The sequence below is a fragment of the Rhinolophus sinicus genome, linkage group LG05 (assembly GCF_036562045.2).
Source record: "Rhinolophus sinicus isolate RSC01 linkage group LG05, ASM3656204v1, whole genome shotgun sequence".
In the NCBI taxonomy this organism is placed as follows: domain Eukaryota; kingdom Metazoa; phylum Chordata; class Mammalia; order Chiroptera; family Rhinolophidae; genus Rhinolophus; species Rhinolophus sinicus.
In genome coordinates, this window is record NC_133755.1 from 15,613 (window position 1) to 37,561 (window position 21,949).

Consider the following 21,949-nt stretch of genomic DNA (forward strand, 5'->3'; position numbering starts at 1 on the left):
CTTTGGGAAATGGGGAGAGGTCTACAAACATAAGCTTTTATTGCAGAACACTTAGCAGAATTGTGTGTATAGGTTTACCCAAATTACTTAATGTCTGAATGACTAAACAAGTCTTTTCAACATATGAATGGTAGAGAAGGGAATGGTGAAGATGCTGAGGAGTCGCCCTCCCAATGTCACAGGGGCTCCTGGGCCAGTTCATGCTCTTCTAACTAAGCTTGCTGCACTTCAGTGTGTGAGCAATTTGGGGACACATGAATTTATTTATTATGGTATTTTGTTTTCTGTTATGTTGAATTATAGGGTGTCTCTGACTTATCAACCCCTACTTTAAACGTCATCAGCTCATTCTATTCTGAGAATAAGTGGAGAGAACAGGGACAGCATAACCTCTCCACTGTAGAGAAACGTCTGCACAGACACATCACTTGAAATCACACTATTTCACAATAGTCCCAGTGTTATTAATATACAGCATCAAGCAGAAAGGCTTTAGACTGGAACTAGTGTATTATCTCCTCTTGGGTCTCCAGTCTGCCAACTCACCCTGAAGAGTTTGGACTTCTCAGCCTACGTAGTCTCATAAGCCAACTCATTAAAATACATCTCTTTCTGTATATCTTCATATCCTATTGGTTCTGTTTCTCTGGAAAACGGACAATAATACAGTGGGTTACGGAATGGGAGAACAAATAGAAAATAGTTTGGGATGGCTCAGTCTGCTGAGGCTGGAAATTGCATGGATATGGAAAGAAAGAGCAAGAAAAGACCGTGGTGTTCTAGGACATGACAGGGAGAATGAAACTGCCTCACATTACAAAGCAGTATGAAGGACTGGATACAGGGAGAAGAGAATAACTCAGTTTGGGGCCTCTTTAGTTTAGGTTTTACTTGTCCATTCAAATGAAAACAGCCAAGAACAAGGGGTAGTGATGGACATGAAGTCTAATGAGGATGTCTGAGCAGGTGATAGAACACAGAAGCCAGATGAACAGAAGTGAAATCTGAAGCAGCCAAAACAGAGTTTTTTAAAAAGGAGAGAGAGGGATCAATATGGCCCATTGTGCATATTGGTGTTGGGCAGTGGGTGCCTGGAACCAGGAGAGCAGCCTCGGGAAGGGGACAGATCAGGAGAGTTCAGTTGGTGCGGCATCCATGAAGGAGAGAATTTCAGGGAGAAGCAGTAATCAAGTTTGAAGACCACTGCAGAGATGAGGACAAGTAGCTGCTGGAGATTCTGCCTCTGTGTGGTTTTAGTTGAGTGACAGGCGTAGACGATGGCTCACTCTGAATAAGAGAATATGCAGTGAACAAGTGAAAGATGTAAGAGGAGGGTCATTTCCAAAGAGGGAAATCTGATGGTGGGAAGCAATAGCAGGACAATATGCTGAAAACATGGCCAAAACAAGATGCAACATTGGTTTGTGAGAGGTGAACATACTGTAAACACAACGGAAGGAACCAGTACTGAATATACAGGTGAAGAGAAGATGATTGATGGGCTGAAGTCCTTGTGCAGGGAAAGCTGGTAAGAGCCAAACCGGAAACCGGACTATTCATTACAAAGAGAAAATAGTAGAATAAAGTATGAGTTCTGTTTATCTTCTTACAAAAGAAAGCAAACCATACAATAAGCCCTTCCCCCACCAGTATGCAGGCCTTCCTGTCCCGGTACTGTTAACAGACTCACAGGAATAAATTCAAGGTAGGGTGCTTAAAAAGAGAAAGAAGATATCCGAGTTTCCTTTAAGATGAGAAATACCCAGTAATAATTTAAGTAAATTAAAATTAAAGTACATTTTGCAGCATAAGAGGGTATCAGGTTGTTTTCTAAATGTAGTAATTAAGTCAATGAAGAAAAAAAAAAAAGAGAAACCCTCAAAACATAGTTTAAATCCAACTATTGAAACCCAAAGGTGAAATCACAGTTTGTATCTGATCTTACCATCTACTGTGGTCCCAATAACTCTGGCCAAGGATCTTAGGAAATTCAAACAGGCAAAACATCAAATTTCCAAGAGGTATCCTTGTCGGTTTTCATTGTTTCTCTATTGTTGAAGAACAATGAACCTTGAGTATAAACTCTTTGTGTATCATGTACTAAGTTTTTCCTCCTTTCAATCCGTGCTGATATTGGTGATGATACGGGCAGTTCAAGTGTCTAAAGAAACATGCCTGAGAGTAACTGTTGGGCTTGGTAAACTTCCTCTTCTGTGGGACACGGACACCTGTTAAATGCTCTTTATAAGCAGTGAGCAGACGCTGGACACTCAGTCATGAGTGACACTCCACAGACAAGCTCGCTCTGCTGGCTGCCCATGGCCAGACCGTGGCTTTAGAATGGAATCTCCTCGGCTGAGTATGTAAAAGTTATTAAAATAAACCAGTCTCCCATTCTACCTGACAGGATGTCAGGTAAAAGGGATGGAAAATGCCTTCCCATAGTCGAAGGACCATCAGTGCTAGCAACTGACCACATCAAGGAAACTCTGAGAGGGAGCTTCTTTAAATATTCACAAGTTTCTAATGGAACAGAGGAGACCTACCGTGTTTCCCCGAAAGTAAGACCGGGTCTTATATTAATTTTTGCCCCAAAAGACGCATTAGGGTGTATTTTCGGGGGATGTCTTATTTTTTTCATGTACAACAATCTACATTTATCCAAATATAGTCATGTAATCTTCTTCTGGACCATCGTCATAATGTACTAAATGCGTCCGTCTGGCTGACGATCTTAACAGGGGCTTATTTTTGGGGTAGGTCTTATTCTAGGGGAAACACGGTAATTGGGTGAGATGTTTTACTCTCTACCTGGTAGGAGAGACTAGAAATTATAGCATGTCCATTGTTTTTAAAGTTTATTTTTTCTCATTCTAAATGGAACAAAAAATTATTGCTGCCCATGGTACCTAGTAAGATAAACTCACAGGGCAGAAACACAGAAGGCTGCCTGTCCCAAAGGTTGCCACAGTAAAAGACTATTCTACATTATGATGTTTAGCCCGAGCCCTTTCAGTTGACACTTGGACGCTGTGCTGATGGGTAATGGATTTCCTGGCAGCTCAGCCCATCCTTCTTCCTCAGTGACCTCCGCTCCCACCCACACACCCCTACAGCTCACCCCATCCTTGTTCCTCTTTGTCTGCTCTCACTCTACATCTGAAAATGTCCAGCAGCCCTACTCACAGAACATTTCATAGGAGCTCAGTCGGCCTGGCACTGTCAGGTATATTGTTTTAAGACTGTATGCCACATGTTCCTAACTAGATTATGCAGGTTCGACAAGCTCAGAATCTTTTCTTCTGTATTTGCATCCCTAACATCTAGCAAAATGTCTGCACCCAGCAGGTTAAGAGACAGAATTTTGTCACATGACTTGTTCTGTTGTTTTCTTGGTCAATTCGACATCTCTGCTTTTCGGGTACTTTTTAAAAACAACCTCATTAAAATTCATCAATCAGATTTTTATTATAACAACATGTTTTTGTGTTTTAGTTCCAAGCCATAATAAGGAGTTTAATTACACTGCCATATTTTTGTTTACAAAACTATGTCTGTTTTCACACATAGATAACAGCAAGTCCCTGATTCTAATGTGGAAGCCAAGTTACAAGGTTTAACTTTTAAAATTATTATATTTAGTAACTTTCACAATTTTGATTTAACATTTAAATTATTAAAGAGAGAGCCTTGAAGGCCAGGCTAGCTGAGGTTTGTGATGCTAGGAAATAGCATTTACCTTTCTGCTCAGGAGGAGAGATAACGGGCCCTAAATAGTAAGACTAATTTTCTTTGGCCTTAAATTAAAGTCATATCTAAAAAGGGTCTTTTATTGAACCCCGGCTCCAGGAAGGGGGTGTAGGAGATATTCACAGGAACGCGTATAGACACAGGTCCCCTGATGAGAAGAGTTTGTGAAATTGCCTCTTCAGGGGTCCTTTCTTTACCGGAGACTGCACAATAGGAATAGCAGTTTAAAGAATCTCCATTTAATTTGCTGGCTACACAACTTCCTAGAGAATGAAACCTCTGTGTGTGCTTGTGTGTGTCACAGATTCCAGTTAACATCTGCAAAGCTCTGACCCACAGCCGGTTCAGGAAGAACAAGACAATTCGGTGTAAATTCCTTTTTAACATTGAAAAAAGTGGACAAGAAGTAATATATTTGTTGAATTCTTATTCTATGTCAAGAGCTATGTTTTCTACATTTCAACTCCTCATTTACCAGAGTGAGATATCATCATAACCCATATTAGCTATGGAAAGATCTACATTCTTTTCTCTAGCCTACTGAAATATCTGTTTTAATTTAAGCCTACTTCCTCTTGCTGATTTTCATTAACTTTTGGAAAAACAGATCAATATCTCCTTTATAAAAACCTATTTCAGTAACAGTGAGAAAGTGATTCTTGTAATAACTTCCTTTAAATTATCTCGTACAATCCAGTCATCCCTTTGGTTGCCTTTCTTTGAGCTCTCACTAGTGTTCCTGTCTCTTTTTCATAATCACTGTAAAGCAGCCTTGAACTTCATCAGAAACAAAAAACAAAGCAAACAGTAACTTCCTGGTGGAGGCAGCTGAGGCGGAGTTCCTAGGGCAGGTGCTGAGTGAGGGAAGGGCAGAGGGTGGGCAACCACCAGCCAAAGGAGGGCACACTCCCTCCCTGCCCAGCCTCAGCCCTGAAGTTGCCACAGCAGCTGGTGGCACTGAAGCAGACATAACACTCCCCAGGAATGTTATGGGAAGTCAGTCAAGATGACAGTGACACAACTGTTCTCCTTAAGGAACCCAGAGTACTTAAGCTTCAAATGCTGACATTTTAATCTGAAGGAAAGAAAACACTGGTATCAAGTTGCAGTGTCACGTTTATAATTCTCCATAAAGTTTCAAAAGTATTGTGCCAGTTCACCTTCAGTAAACATGACTTTACATGATCAGGTGGCAGTTCACACAACACCTGAACTTATTCTGACGAGGCAGCTGAGGTTTATGGAACCTGAAGCCCTGTATCAAGAAGCACTTTTCTGTCCGTGGAGGGGATGCTGAGGAAAAGGCCACGGTTGGCGTGTCTGCCCTGGGTGGCCAAGTGACAGGGGACCTTCTGTGACACAGTGGAAGTTTAATAGTGTGACACTCAGTGACATTGCATCACCTTCTAAATCAGAGGGACTAGGAAGGTCCCAAAACCGATTACTAAGAACTGGATATTAATTAAACAGGAAGGCAAATAATAAATTACCTGTACGGAGATATGCTTTCAGAGATAATGGCAAAGTTTAATAATTTATTTTGTACTTGAAGAAGGAAGTTTATTGATTTGATACTTTTTTTTTTCCTGAAAGACCTAGACACGGAACACCCCTGGGGCGCGACCGCGTTTGCTCCGACCTCTGGCGGGCGCAGCAGCCTCTGATTATGAATCAGCGCGGGTGGGGGGAGGGTCAGCAGGTCTGGGCCAGGTGCCACCCTGTCACCTGGTTCTGCGCTGCCTGGGCTAGAAGCTGCGCCAGGACAGGGCCTTGACACAGTCACGTGGTGATGGGATCGGTCTGGGACCCAACCCAGCGGAGGCCTCTGCAGAAACTGTGCGAGGCGGGCGGGCGTGGAAACCGCTCGTCTCCAGGACACGAGGGCAGCGGCGGGTCTGCGGAGGCCGGGCCTGCCCTCCGCCCCTCCCCGCCCCGCCCGCCTCCTCAGCCCGCGTGAGCTGCTGCGGGCGGGGTTTGTGAAGCCACAGAGCTTTACACAGGAGCCCTGCAGATTCCAGGACGGTCTCTGCCTCGCGGTCAGTGCACTGCCTGGCTCCTGTCGGTAGTAAGAGGCGGTAGTGAAAATCGGCCTCCTCACCTTTCCAAAGTCAGGACCAGTGGAGAGGATCCGACTCGGGCCCTGTGACTCCTGCCCCCCTGTGGCTGTGGGACTAGCGCGCCGCTCACAGCCACTGCAGTTCTCTGTATTCTCATGTACGACAAGACAATAGTCGACTGCATAGTCTATAAAGAGATTTTTCGTTTAAAAAGCTTAAGTCCAGGCATTTTAAAGGACTCTAAAGAGCCACGTCAGTGTCTGTGCTGCATAAGTAGAGGGGAGTGTGGCTGGTTTGCGTGTCCGGGGGCCTGACACAGGCCCTGGGGTGGATGAGGTCGCGGGCCCACCCTGGGCCTTGCTCAGCCGTCCGGACACCTTGCGGAGCAGCAGGCGGTTGTGCCGGGCTGGGCTCCTGATGGCACCAGGCGGTTAGGTCGGGACCCCAGCGCCATTGCTTCCTGACCGTTCATCTCCAGCTGGCTGCCTGGTCCTTTTGTGGCTGGGTCCCCTCACGTGCGCGTGGGAGTGAGAAAGGACCCTCCTCACTCTGGTGTCAGAGTTCCAGCCACAGGACCTGAGGCTCTATGGTCAGCTTGTCACATTCATGGAATGTATTCACTTCAAGTCTCCCCGCCAATTTGTTAGTGCATATTTTCTCACTAAAGCTGTATTGAAATTATGTTAGCTGCCAACTCATGTTAAAATCAGTTCGTACATTTTCACACCCAGAACACATATTTTCCTGTGAGGATGCATAAGACCCATCGTCTAAAGTATTTGCATTTATAAGCCAGAATGTATAATCTCCCACGAGAATAAATTCTAGCTAGTTGTTTTGAAAGCGTTCTGTCAGTCAGACAACACATAACACAGTGGTTTCCAAACACCCAGTAAATGAACTCAGCGCTCAGGAGCTGAACCCTAACACGTGGGCACAGTAGGGATGGTCAGCCTTCCGGAACTCAGCCCCTGAAGCAAGGAGCAGCAGGCTCCTGGGTGTCACGCGGGCCGCACAGAGGCAGCCCAGCTCACGCCTGCGGTGGTGTGGCCGCCCTGCGCACAGCCGTCTCACGGTGTCATTCATTTCTATGGCTGTTTGTGTTGCGTTAAGTGGAAAGACATAACCCGCACATCTGGAAGTGACGCCCCAAATGTCAGGAGGAAGTGATGCCCCAAACGTCCACTCCTGGGCCACTTCGGACATTAGTGCAAATGCATGTGCCAAGGACGTTTCCATCAGCCCCTTGGGTCCCATTTCCTTTTTATCTCTTTGTTTCACTTTAGAATACAAAACAACACCTGCTTCCCGAGTCACAAGAAGGCTGACAACTCTTGTGACATGGAAGAAGGCCATGGCACACGCTTGGCTTTCCCCGGACTGCTCACCTGGTTACAGGTTCAGAAGTCAGGTACTATCCTGCTCCTTGTATGTCCTCCCTGGGTTAGTCCAGCCACGGGGCACTGCCTGAAGGAAGACGACAACAGACTTACCACTTGAATCCTTCTCCCATCAGGCAGCTCTCTGACGGCCCACCTGATGTTTCAAGTGACAGGTTAAGCAGAGTTCCAGTGTGTCCTCCTGGATGTATGGACAGCATCTCTCCTGGTTGGTCAGTGGTCATCCTGGTCTGTCCCGATGGTCAGTTCCCATAGCTCTTAAAAATTTCAGCTACACTCGTGTTTGGTAGAACTGAAGCAGCAGCCAAGTCTTCCACATCAAGTCCCATTTCTTCGTTTACACATGAGGACCAGGACAAGTCTTGTTCATGGTCCTCGAACAGCTAATTAACGTCTGAGAAAGTGAATATGACCTCACCTTTATGATTCCCAATACTTAAATTTGGTCGTCCTGGCCGGTGTGTCTTATATCCTGGAGACCAGTGACAGGAAGGAAAAACCCTAACAGCTGAACTGCAGTTCACCTGAGGAGAGATCACGTGGGCATCACAGAGCCATGGCTTTCATCAACAAAACGGGAAGCTGGGAGCTTGCGAACGGAGGCTTAGACATCCTGGTTTGCCCAGAAAGTCCCAGTTTACCTGTGGTCTAAATGCACCTGCTGCGGGTCACCTTCACTTTCCCAAGGCCCTAGTGCAGGTGACAAGTCCTCTGGGTGCCCTAGTAGGACGTCTGGTAAACTCCGAAGGCCTCAGGGCATGGACAGGTCTGGGTGTGAGTGCTCAGGTGGCTCCAGGGGCCACACTGGAATATCCCCCTCCCCTCCCCTCCGTGTGTGCACAGAAAAGTGATAATAAGGGGAGAAAAAACTGGGTGATTCTGGAAATGAATTTTCCCCCACACCAGGCCTTTTAATCGTGCAAATTAAGCTTTTTATAGCTATAGTTGCAGAAAATGCATACAAATGAAACACATTTGTCACCTTGATAGTACATTAAATGCTCATATGAGGTCTGTTAAAGGATGGAGGCCCGGCCAGCAGGGGGCGCCATAAGACCGTTGGGGAGGAACCAGAACTCGAAGGCCTCAAAAATAACTTCATTAAAATTACTTTGATTAACAATACATGTGTCCTTAGCCTGTGACGGCCGACGTTCATAGTTAGTCAGCCTCAGCAAGGAAACTCACACAGCAGGATGGAAAGAACATTCAGTTATGGAATATAAAGTCTGGGATCTAGTTTCAGTTTGGCCACTTAACATTTTTTTTTTCTGAACCTGAGTTTACTTCCCTGTGAAAGGCCCAGCAGTGACAGTCACCACTTCTCCTTTTCCTCTAATCCTGCCACAGCCCCAGCTAGGCGTGACACAGGGATACAATGGAAGTGTCAGGGCAAAGAAGACGTAAACCGAATTCCACCTGCTCTTCCTGAGAGTGCATAGTGCCACTCCATGAGGCGTCTGAAACAACGCAGGGGCTAAGTAATTAACGATGCCCCATCACCACTTGCAGGAAACCAAACAAGTTGGTGCCCTAAGTTGTTCAAATGCTCCCACAGGGATGAGTTAATGAATATTTTTCACCTTTTTCTCAAGCTCTGCTGTAAGAACAAAAAGCCTTCCAAGTTAAAGCTGGTGGACCAATACTCACCCACACTGTCTTCCGTCCCAAGAAGCCATTCTTATTTCAGGCTGCCCGCCGGACAGAGCGGGAGAGCCACTGGCAGAGGACACAACGTGACTCGGCAGCAAACAGACACAAGGAGCCCACAGTCCACAGAACCTGCCAGGGCAGCGGAGATGAGACACAGAGCGCTGGGCAGAGGTCAAGGCCAGCCGTCCACAGGAGAGTGGACACTGCATCCAAAGACAGGGGTCGGTTTTATCCTGCACTTGGAGCAGCCGCCCTTCGTCCCTACCTCCACTGTCCCTGCAGCCAGGATGGGACCCCAGCAGCCAAGCGTCTGCCTTCCAGAGAGAAGAGACATTTTCTCCAGAGAAGAAACAGTCTAGAACACAGACACCACCTTCTATTTGGGACCCTTCAGCCTAACGATCGACTCCCTATCACTTCCCCCAAAGAAGGCCCCCAAACGAGCCTTGCAAATGATAACACAGACTCCGTTCAGCTCGCAATGTGACACCATTAAATGGAGACAGAAAATAAAGGATCAACAGACATTTAAGGGACATTTCCACCTCTGGGGAAAAAGAGCTAAAAAGTAAACCAGCAGATAAGATTATTCTCCAGAAACTAAGCCTCTAGCAAAACGCAACACAAACAGACTTTTTAGTGTTGATTGTTCATCTACTCGTATTTCTTACAGTTTCAGCCATGCATAGGGGTCACTGATATATTTTTAATTAGTAGGATAAACCATATGAAATTGCTATTCTCATAGGTAAAAAATAGTCAAATATCAGCAATTCCACATATTTGACATAATCATTTAAAATAAAAAGGACCAAAAAATAAATAAATAAAATAAAAAAGACAGAATTAATTCAATATCTAGACCAGCAACCAAGGAAGAAGCAAGGAGTGGAGGATTGTATAATTATGTAATAGTGAAATGTGAACTTATAGTTTACTAAACAAGCCGACACACACTGGCTTGTTTGATCTTTAAACCCTGTAATTATAATTATAATATCCATAAAAACCTTAGGTGGTGAGAACTCCAAGACTAAGTAAGTGAAGTGACCTGGTGGAAGACAGCTTTAATTTGCAAGTAATTGCAGGATTCAGACTGACTGTCTCCACGTCCTCTACTTCCAACCTAAAAATGTTGGCTGAGATGCCTTGGGACAGACGTGAGCCAGAGGCGGTGGGAGAAGAATGGGGTACAGGGCGCTCTGTCGACAGAGGTACAGAGGGAAGTCGTACACACAGCAACACCCGGCCACGGGCTGGGACTCGTACGAACCCGTGTAACTCAGGACGGCATGTTAACAGCGGGCTCTTGAACGACCCGGGGGACATTCAGGACACTGATTACATGAAGGATAAACTTGGAATATTCCAGACGTGAAGCAATTACACCCTCACTTGTGGGGAATGACCAAGATCACTGCACAAATGTCCGTGTAAAAAATTAAAATGAATTGACGTCCGCATGAAAACGGAGCAAAGACTTACTCTTGTCAGACTTTTGCAGACCAAATAAGCAACTGTGACACACACACGAGTGTGTGCACATGCAGAGATGTGCACACGTACACACACGTGCACACACAAACATGTTTGGTCGCACCTGTGCACACCAGTGAGCACACACATACACACACATGAGAATGTACACACATACACACATGAGCCACCCAAGCTAGGGACACGCGTGCACCCTTCAGAAGCAGAGGGCAGTCTGTGACTCATCGGGCCGGACCTCCTTTCTGTTTTCACATATGGCCCCTAGGAAAAGAGAGAAAGAAAATGCACACCGTGCACAGACGGACAGGTGCCTGGACAGTGATTTTCAACACGTTCTAGTCCCAGCAAGTCAGAGGTGTCCATGAAGGGGTTGGACAGACTGCAAACCAGAAGAGCCAGCATCGTGCTTCAAACAGGGGTTACTGCTGCCCCTCAGAGCAGCAGGGAGGCTGAGTTGTCTTTGCGAAAGATCAAGGCCCGATATCTTCTCAAGACACGGAAACTCAGCACCTGTTCCCAGTCCCACTGTCATTCATGTGAGCCCCCCATTCCCTCCCCACTTGGAAACTCAAAGGACAGATGCCTCCATTGGACACAGCAGTGTTTCCTGTGCAGCAGCTCAAATAAGCACCCTGCCTTGTGTCATTCCCCACGTTGGTGGCTGGGGACATTCGTGCTCTTCCCATGCATGTCCCTGTGCCACCAAAAATGTCTCCATGCTGGCACAGCTGACGTGAGCACCTCCTAGAATAAAGGGGGAGATCACAGCTGCATCAGCTCAGATTCTCTGGGGTAAAGGGGCATCGTTTCTCTTGCATGTAACACAATGAAGTCACACTGATGTAGGAATATTTTTGTCCCCAAATGATGTAAATGATGTTGAATCTGCCAGTAGTTTCTGGGTGTGGGCCAGGATCGTGTCTCGTGAGGCCAAAGAATGGACACACGGACCAGGAGAGGCAAAAAGTTGTAAAGGAAGATAGTTTATTGGAGGCAGGAGAAGAGGTTGCAGCTCCCGAGCGGGAGGGGTACCCGAAACTGGGAAGCCCAGTGACTGAGGCAAAAGCTCTTACTTTTATGCCTTCCCTTGCCTGATGTTTGGGGAAGGGGGCTGGAGACTTCTAATTGAATTCATCTATCAGGTCTGTCCTGTTTGCCCATGCTGAAGGGACTAAGAACCAACCCACTCCTATCTATTGATCTGCTCCTTTGTCCAGAAGGGATTTGAGATTATCTATTAACCTCAAGGCATATTCTTATGTCCCTGTCCTGGAGTGAAGGAGACATTCCAGAACCTGGAGTTTCAGGATATGGCTGCTTTATTCCACCAGACACCCCCGTCTGCCTAGTGACATGCTAACTAACCTGTCTCAGCACCACACGGGTGGGACCTCAAATGTGCTCTGACTTTCCAGCTACTGCCTAATATCTTCAGATTTTTCATTCCATGTGAATACAAACCTCCTGGATCTTGCAAATGATCTGTTTTACAAATGTGTGAAAATAAAACAAGATTCTGTGACTCCTAAGAAAAAAACATTTAATTGTAGCAGAGTTCTTGTGACCCAGAGTGAGTCGGCTTATTCATGGCAACTTCGCACATGCCTGACGTCACCCAGGGAGTAACAAACAAGGTACAACACAATGAACAAGGAGAAGGCTCTCTGCTGCTGCTCCTCTGATCTCTGTGAACATCCACAAGTCACATAAGCCCTCAGGCTGCCTGCTTCTTCAGGAAAAAGAGGTGCCTTGTGCAGGACCCCAGGCCCGAGGCTGGGTCCAGGTGAGGGCACAGCCACCCAACTGGAGTGTGCAGCCGGCATCGGTGCTGACTGTTTTAGTGTGAGCTGGTCAAGCAGACCCCATGTGCCAGAGCCCACAGAATGCACACCCACAGTGGCTTCCAACGTGCCCACGAGCTAAGGCTGTCACGTAAGAGAACATCGCACGTCTCCTGACAGCACGGCCACCCTGAAAGCTCAGCCTGCAAATTTATGTGGCAGCATCCTCTCCTTTGGAAGTATGTTTAGATTTTATGAATTTTTGCTAGATTTTGTCATGTAAGCTTTAAGTATTGAAAGGTCCTAATTAAAGATGTTTTGATGGTGAGTAAAACGTTCACCAGTCTAGTTTGTAATATATATAATAAAACTATCAGATAATTTATTTAAAAAAAAAAAAAAAAGGCTTCTTCTACAAATTGACCGTGGAACTTTTATTTAGAATTTAAGGTCCTTTGGGGCTTAATCTCATGTAAACAAAATTCTCCAAAATGCTAGGGTCCTGTTTTGTGGTGTTGTGCTGCTACAGGTCATGGTCTGTCAGCTTTTGGAAAAAGAAATGCTTCTCGGTCTGGAGCTCCAGTGCCTACGGCTACGCCAGATGATGTGTGCATTGCTGAGGCAGTTCCGGAATGCGGTCCCCTAATGGAAACAGACACTCCTCACCTGGGCACTCGGTCCAGCAGAGCCCCCAGGTGTTTTTACTGCAATGGAAGGTGCAAGGGGTGATCTAGCTATGGGCTCTGGTTCAGAGACACAGCTGTGGACACTGCCCAGTACTCTTCATTTACCGAGTCTGGACACAGCGTTTCCACCAGGAAGGAGCAGCGAGACGTGTTGGCGAGCCCCTCACCAGGCAGCAGGCTCAGAGCATGGATGTACCTTTGTGAACTCCAGCCTTTGTTGACTTAAAGGAAAAATGACAACATGTACCTCTTAGGGCCAACGTGCGGATTAAACGTGCTGCCAGGTGAAGTGATGGACCCGGAAAGAAGTGTCAGTACAGGGATGTATTCAACAATTACTGCTAAGTGAAGTCAAGGCGGAAGGTACTAAAACTTCAGAGAGCCACCCATGACTCTGGACAGCTGGAGGACAGCGTGCCAGGAGTGCAAGGAGGGACGCCGCGATGGGAGCAAGGAGTGAGGTGCTGGAGGGCCCGCTCTCACTGCCAGGTTTCACGACTCTATCCTTGCCCCCCCGGGAAGTGAGCACCTGTGTACACGGTCAACCTACCTGGCTGGCAGTTACCTGGAACCATCCCTCATTTAGCTTCACTCACTAACCTAAAAGCAGCTCAAACACAACGACAGCACCCGTCTCCTTCAGCCCCCCAGGCTGAGCTCAGCGTCCCCTAAACACTCTTAGGAAAAGAGAATAACTAGAACGAATAAGTAGGCCCTGATCCATGAGGCACATGTCACGTGTCTCAGAAGTGGCAAAGTGTCGGAGTGGGGAGTCTTGAGCGGGACCTGAAGTGCGATGTGCTCAGTGGCAGACACCCCTGGCCCTCGAGCTCCGAGAGCTCTCACCCTCATGCTTGTCTGTGAATAAGTAAACGACATGTGACCCTAACTGAAGATGGGTGAAGAGGCAACCGGGGTACCTACATAACCCACCTACATAACGCCACCTTGCACGTTTACAGAAAAACAATGATGTACTTTTTTAAGAAGATGTGCAATTTACCCCACTATTTCCCCAAATCTACTGACCATTATCGGGGAAAACAAACTATTATGGGTAGGATTTGCATCCCAGTTCCGTCAGGAACCTGAATGCGAACCGCTCTGAGGACAAGTAACATGGCAGCATGTAAACACATGCAGAGGGATGATTAGGTGCTCTTGCTTTTTGTAACAGAACATACACATATCCAGTGATTTGGGAGGATGTGCCGTGGCATTCAGCTCTCTGAAGAGGGCAGCCAGAACTAATTACACCCTCCTGGTGGAAGGCAGCCTCCGAGGTGGTCCCCGTGGTCCTGTCTCCTGGCATTCATGCCTTTGCTGTTGGGGTGCACTGAACCTGGTGCCCCATGTCTAACAAACAAAGCATGGCTAAGTGATGGGGTGCTTCTGCCGTGCTGAGGCTCCATCTCGCTTGTGCTGGCTTATTCTCTGACGAGTGCCAGCTGTCATGTCGTGAGCGGCCCTATGAGGAAGCCCACCTGACAAGGAACTGACCCTCTGACCAACGGCTCCAGGGGGACTGTCAATAAGCACGGAGTGGGGGTGAAGGCCTCGGTCCAGCCTGCGGGTGAGGTCACAGCCGCAGAGAAAACACGACTGCAGACTGGTGCAGAGCCGTGAGGCAGAAGCACCAGCCTTGTCATACCTGCGTTCCTGAAGCACAGAAATGTTTGTTTCAATCCACCGTGTTTTGGGTAGTTTGTTATACCGGATTAGATAAATATATTCTTTCACCCTAAAGCCTGACGTTTAAGAAATACCCACCAAAGTATCTAGGGATAAAGTGATCCAATGTCTGCGACTTACAAATTGTTCAGAAAAAATAATATGTACATATATGAAAATATATAAAGATACATGGTACAATAAGCTAACAGGGCAAAATGTAAACAACTGCTGAAAAAGATCAAAGGGAAGATGAGAGTTCCTTATACTATTCTTATAATCATTTCAACGGACATCAAAATAAGAAATTAAATTACCCCGAAGGCCAATGGGAAAGATCAGTTTAAGAAGAAAATGGCTAAAAATTATACAAGTGGAGATTAACAAAGTTGTGTGAATAAACAGAAATACAAGTCCTCATCATAAAAAAAAGAAAAAAATTTGTAACTGTGAGGTGAGGGATGGTAACTAGACTTATGGTTGTGATCATTTCACAGCATATACGAATATCAAATCATTACATTGTACACCTAAAATTAACACAGTGTGTCGATTATACCGCAATAAATTTTTAATAACAAATAAATTAAAATTTTTAATTAAATTAAAAAACAACTGAGCTTTTATTTTTGATCAGACATGAGTATGTAATACGCATGGAACCCTGTGGTCAGCATAGCAAATAATATGGCATTTCTGAAATCGGTATTTCTGGACCATTATCTGTCCAGAGGAGCAACAGCTATTGAGAAGGAGGAAAGGAAAACTGTGTACGACAAAAGCACCAGACAGTATTATTTTATGCATACTTTTTAGGTTGGAAAAATCTAAAAACGCCTGCAGTAAACACATGGATGTTAGCTATTTCAACTACTCATTTTTGTGAACAAAAATGGATGTCCCAGGCCCAGAATAATCCCTTCTTTTCCTTCGCTCCCTTGCCCCACCCTTCTCCCTGTAAAACCTCTTTCATCTGCCCCTCGAATGAGCCCCTGCTAGAGGCTGCTGTGCTCATGAATCATTTAATAAAGCCCATTAGATCTTTAAGTTCATTCAGTTGACTTTTGATTTTAATATGACTAAGAATTAACATTTTCCTTCAGCCAATCAGATGTGCCTGTGCTTACAGACTAGACTTCTGTGTAAGGCTCACCTGAGTTTTCTGGAGCTCAGCCATACATGTTAAGATGTTTTTGTTTGTTTTCATGTTCCTGGCATCTTTGAGTGTTCTGTGCAGGAGGGTTCCCGAGCCACCGGCGGGCATAGTCCACACAGAAGCTTCTCTACCACTCTTGTTCATTGTGTGTAAGGAGTTAGTGTAATTCTCAAGCAGTGTGGTATCAACTAAATCACAAACCCTGACTAGGGAAGGAGAGGCTTTATTCTGAAAGGTTATTTCAAGAAGAGGGGGGACTTTATGGCTGTAGGGCGGGTCTCTGGCCCGCAGCCCTTCAAGCTTCTCCAGCGGGAACAGGCACTGGCTTTTGTTGTGGGGGAGGAGGCAGCAGGGCTGGAAAGAGCGCGTGGGCTGTGGGGCCACAGAGCAGGAGGTCCGTGGAGTTTCAGCCAAGGCCAGCCTTCCCCTGGGAAGCGGGGGCTGTGCTCTTTCCAGCACTTCATGAAGGGGGGCCTGAGTTCAGGGGCATGGGGGAGGAGAGGATCTTAACCAGAGTTTGGCAACAAGCACTGGGTTCCCTAGACCAGTGGGAACAAAGTGCTTCAGCTAATCATTTATGGGGCAAAGAACAGGAATTTGGGGGTCTGCATCTGGCCTTGCAGCTGGTCCCGGGGCGGATGGGGCATCCGTGAGGCCCCCATGAGCGGGTCGGTGTTCAGTCAGCCATTTCTTGGAACACAGCATCGTCAGGAGAGGCAGGGGGCGTTTTTTGTCCAGGGTTGATTTCAGTCTGTGTCGGAGTTTAATTTTCCAGGGGGCTCCCTGAGCTGCAGTTTTGCGGGGTCCTGATTGCCAGCCACAGCCTCTTTTAGCCACAACGCGTCTGACACGGCCAGAGACGCGGATCTCGGCAGGTCAGGCTGTGCCCACTGCACAGGTGCCAAAAGGGCATCCGTCGTCTTTGGTGGAAAAAACCCTTTGTCTTGGGGTCTAAACTGAAAATGTCACAGTCATCAGAACATGGGAGCCATAGTGAATCCACTACAATCTCCTGGGGAACAAAAGCTTAAGGATTTTAATCACTTTGTTTCTACAGTTATGTGATTTGTGCCTGTATGCATCTATCACAAACTCAACTTTTTAACTAAATATTTTGCAGCATTTTAAAAGTTTTACATTTCATAAACCCTTCAAATATTGTTAAAAATAAAAAATTCTGGGTCAAGTGGCCCTCACCCAACCCCTGCAGCTCCAGGTCCAGTTGCCATTGTTAATTCAATCTTAGTTGCAGGGGGCACAGCCCACCATCCTTTGCGGGACTCGAGGAGTTGAACTGGCAACCTTGTGGTTGAGAGCCCACTGGCCCATGTGGGAATCGAACAGGCAGCCTCCGGTCTTAGGAGCACAGAGCTCCAACTGCCTGAGCCATTGGGCCGGCCCCTGGATCCTTAATTTCTAGTCAGTAGACACTCCGTTGCATGGGTCATCTTGCTGGGCTTACAATACCACAACAGAGATGCTAAGCTCGCTCTCCCCGTCCTTCTCTTTTCTCCAGCTGGGTCTCCTGTATCCCACAGCTTAAAGTTTATTTTAAACTTTGTTCATTTTTTTCCATGTTCTTTGTTTCCTTAGATAACGTGTGTGTAACTATGAAAATAAACTCAGATCAAGCCTGCCTTTGGAGGGGTGGGTGCAGCGCACAATGGCCAAGGTCTATAGAAGGAGTTACCCCTCTTCCGTTTGTGCTTATTCTGTGAGAATAAAGCAAAAGGGTTATTGGAGAATAGTCAGAGGGTTAAAAGTCAAAATCACTGAGCAACAGTTACCCCTGTTAGTCTGTTGGTCATTTTTTGAGTTCCTCAAGCATGCACCCCTGTGTGTTTGTGTGTTTTTCTGCCTCCATTTGATTGTCAGCTTCTTTGCTGGGATGTAGCTGCAAGACCTGTCTCAGCCAGTGCGTGGTGATGGGTGGAGGAGGGAAGGGTGAGCCACACAGACCCGCCATCGCGAGTGCCGTCTTGTGGGGACCAGACAAGAAAGGCCCTTCCCCGGCAGGCTTGTGTCTAGCCGTGAGGGACATCTGGCTCACAGGTGTGCAGACAGGAAGGACATGGCAGGGAAGATGTCATGGGAGTTTAGACCCGACTGACACATGGATGCGTTTCAGGTGTTTCCCAAATATGGCGTCTCAGAGTTAGTTTCACCACATACAGCTGACCCTGGAACAACACATGTTTAACTATGTGGGTCCACTTATATATAGGTTATTTCCAACAAATATATTGGAATTTGTTTGGAGATTTGTGACAATTAGAAAAGAACCTTCAGACAAATCTCATAGCCTGTGTGGAAATATGGAAAAGGGTCCATGTGGCAAGGGGTCTATAGATACATTGAAAAAATTAAGAAAAACTTATGTATGTCATCAATATATAAATTATGTGTAGATACTGTTCTGTTTTGTTATTTACTGCCCTAAAATATACACAAATCTATTCTCAAAAGTTAAAGTATATTAGCACTCCACACACAAACACTTATAGATTATACGTGCGCCACTGACAGTCAAGACAATTGTAAACAAACGTTCGGACGCAGCGTAAGTCATCACACCTACAATTACAGTGACCATGCTGATCCTGGACTCGTCTTGTGGCCCATCTGAGGCCATGGCCGCGAAAAGGAGCAGAAAGCACTCAAGAGTGATTGTTTCTGTTTCAGATTGATGTCAGTCTGTGCCTTTCCCAGAAACATCCCGCGCGAGCCAGCGGCCTGGGGGCTGCAGGGACCTTCAGGGTCCCTGCGAAACGTGCGGCTGGCAACGCTGCCTTCCTCGCTTTCCCTGTCCATCCTTGGCTGATGGGGTGCCACACAACTTGGGTCTCAAGACAGACAGCTTTGTTTTCACTGCACGATCATAAAAACACACTTATAATGTAAACGTGCATGTAAAAACATACAGAAAAGCCTAACGTAGCAATGACCCAGCCAAGCACAGCTGTTTGGCCATGACCCCTAAGGTACCAAGCAGAGAAACTCAGGCCTGAAATGCGTATTCAAGCAATGCTTGGAAAGCACACAAACCTTTTGAAAAACGCTTTGCCCAAAAAATTTAATTGCAATTGTGTTTGGTTATTTTTTTTTTTTTTATAATTTTGATTTATAGATAATTGGCAAAAATAACACATAGATTTCCCACATCCCTTTCACCGCTCTACTAATGTTACTATCTTATGTAATTATAGTACAATTATCAAAACTATTAAGTAAACACACTTTATTTGGATTTCATGTTTTCCCATTGATGTTCTCAATAGGCTTTCCCATAAAACAATTTTAAATCTCCTTTCCAGGATCCAGTAGAGGGTCCCAGACTGCATTTAGCTGTCGTGTCTCCTTGGTCTCCTCCAACAGTCCCTCGTTTCCCCATGTCTTTCCTGGTGAGAGAGTTCTGGAACGTGCGGGGCAGGCACTTGGTGGACTAAACAGTACCGTCCACTTTAAGGTTCCTAGTGTTTCCTGTGTGGTCAATAATTACTTGGGCAGAACTCTGAAGCTACGTACATATCCTTTGGCCACCGATTTTGCATTCATAAGCGGATCTTGCCAGCAAGAACCATCGCTGTGGTGTTCTGATGGGGATTTTATATTTATTCACAGATTTCTATGAGAAAGAGCCACCTTTCCCCCATTTGTTTATTTATTTATTAAATTATTTATATCAGTGTGAACTTATGGGTATTTGTTTTATGGGTTGTAACAGAACATTTTTATTGACTATTTTGTTGCTCAAATCACTCCAGCGTTGGTCCCTGGCAATTCTTTCAGGTGGACCCCTTTCCACATTTCCACACACTTTTGAGCAATTTCCTAGTTTCTAGCACTTTCCGGCCCATCTTGCATTGTTCCTGCCCCAGCCCTGGGCTGGCCTGTTCTCTGAGTATCTCTGGTTCCTTTTATTGATACTTAGACTGTATTTTAATGGTATTAAGAACTAGAATCTGGGGGCTGGGTGAGGTCACAGGGACTGCGGAGTCATGGCTTCTGGGCCCTCTCAGAGGACATAGGAAATATGTGCCACTGACTCCCCCCCCCATTTCTGTATCTACCTGTGCACATATTTTTTAAAAACCACAAGTTCGCATTCATGCCTGTGATTCTAACCCAAAACAAGGGTTTATTCTTGTCACACCCCTGCTGTACCTGTGGCTTCTTTTTCTGATGATGAGAAACGTGGCTCTCAATATCTGCAGTGTATTTCCTGTTTGTCCAGCCCCAGTTGAATCCCCGTGTGGTTTTTCCTCTCATTTCATGTCACTTCCATGTTCTCTGACACTGTTTAGAATAATGGTCTCTTACATGGCTGCTCTCCAAAGGCTGCTCGTAGGGTTAGTGGGAACCAGCTCTTTGGAGGTGAATGTTGGTCTCGCGGCTCCTGACGCATTCATTTGTGTTCCGTGTGCATTTCCAAAAGTGCTGTGCAAGAGAGACTGGACTCCAAACAAGGACAGAGTCTAACTGCAGACCATTCCAAGTTAGGCACCACCTGTTTCTCCTGGTTGCACACCAGCCGCAGCTGAGGCACCCCCATACTCTCTGACCTGATGGTTTCATTCTTTAGTACGGCCTCCGTGTCACAACGGTCATTAACTATCACAGCTCCACATCCCTGTGGACACTGGACGGATGAAGTGTCAGGGCAGGGAGTGTCAGGGCAGGCCCTGTCCTCAGGTTCCAAGGAGAGGCTGTGTGGTGAGTGGAGACGGATCCCCCTGGGGTGGCCTCAGGCTTTTGGTCCCCAGGACCCACCAGTACTGGTCAAGGCCCCGCCTCCTTCTCCCCAGATTTCCCTTTCAAATGTGTGGCTCTGTCCTGTTCTCACTGCTGTATCAGGCCTTGGGCAGCTGTGAGGTGCCTTCCCTGACTGCGGAGGATCCTTTTATTTTCAGTGAGCTTCTTTCTAGTCCCTGGCTTTTCCTGGGGCCTCCAGTGGCAGCCACAGCAGCCCGGTTCTGCATCCGGTGATGCTGGGATGGGAGTAACGCCAGGTGAACACTCAGAACCTGTTTCCTACCAAGGTCTAGTAGTTTCCCTGAATAAATGCTTCTCAGCGTGTTATGTGCCTTTGGTTAACTTTCAGAGTCTAGAAATGGTTGTTTTCCACAAATTTTCAAAGTTATTGCTTTTTTGGAGAGAGTTTGCTGAGTTTCTTATTTTGCCGTTTTTGCTAATCTCCAGCCAATGCAATAATTTTTTTTTCCTTGGCCTAAAATAGGTATCTCACTGAAAATGGGCTGTGAGTTAAGAGTCTGGAAATTCTTAAACCAACATGTTTGCTTTTTAAAACTGTTTCTTTGCCGCTTGTATTTATTCTGTTTGTGGAATGGGCTGTGAAGAAGGGGAAAAATGCTGACTCTTATAGTTATCCCCGTTGAACTGTATCATGATAGATTTGCCTTTGGATGTAGTTCGCTAAGACCTTTAGATGTGCAACTGTCATTTTACGTATTTGTAATTGCTGCCAAGTTTGCTTAATCTAATATATATATATGTATATATACATATATATATAGTAGCTTAATATATATATTCCTAACCTTCATAGTGAAAGTCAGCATGCTAATGAAAATTTTGAGTACAAACTGGCTGAGAAGCCAATTATGATCCTAATTTTCCATAACATTTATATTAATCTGTAGCATTGCATTTCTCGGACTGTTTATTTTATAAGCCCCCAAATTTAACTTAAGTGAAATTAAGTCAGTATTATGTTTTACTGATTGTACAGAGTATTGTTTGATTTGTAGCTTAGAGAGGATCAAACACTGACCTGAGTTTCAGGCTGACGTACGCAGCTCATATCACGGACTCGCTCTACGGATCCTGCTGCCGTCACAGCATCCTTCCCCTGAGGCCGACTTTAAAAATCGCATGGATCACAGAGTCGCATGTGTGCAGACATGGCTGTGAACAGACCCACCTCTGTCCTTGTGTCCAACTTCCTTCATCTTTAGGTTTTCCTGCTGGGCCCTCATACCAGCCTTACTGTCCTCAGCAAGCAGGGTGACCTGCGTCCCTTAAACGGACACAACATCAACGTTTCAGAAAGAGATGGTGAGAGAATAGAATCAGATGGAGCATTAACTGATGGGAATCAGAAAGTAAGTGAGGAAAAGTAAGTTCATCTCCAAAAGGATGACAAACATGGAAGCAGCAGCAGGGAGGTGAGGGACTGCAGGAAAATCATTAGAAACAGAAAATTTAGAAACAGAAACAAACTAACAAAATAAAATTTTGAAAAGGGTTAAAAAGACTTGCATTTCCAACAGCAAGTCAG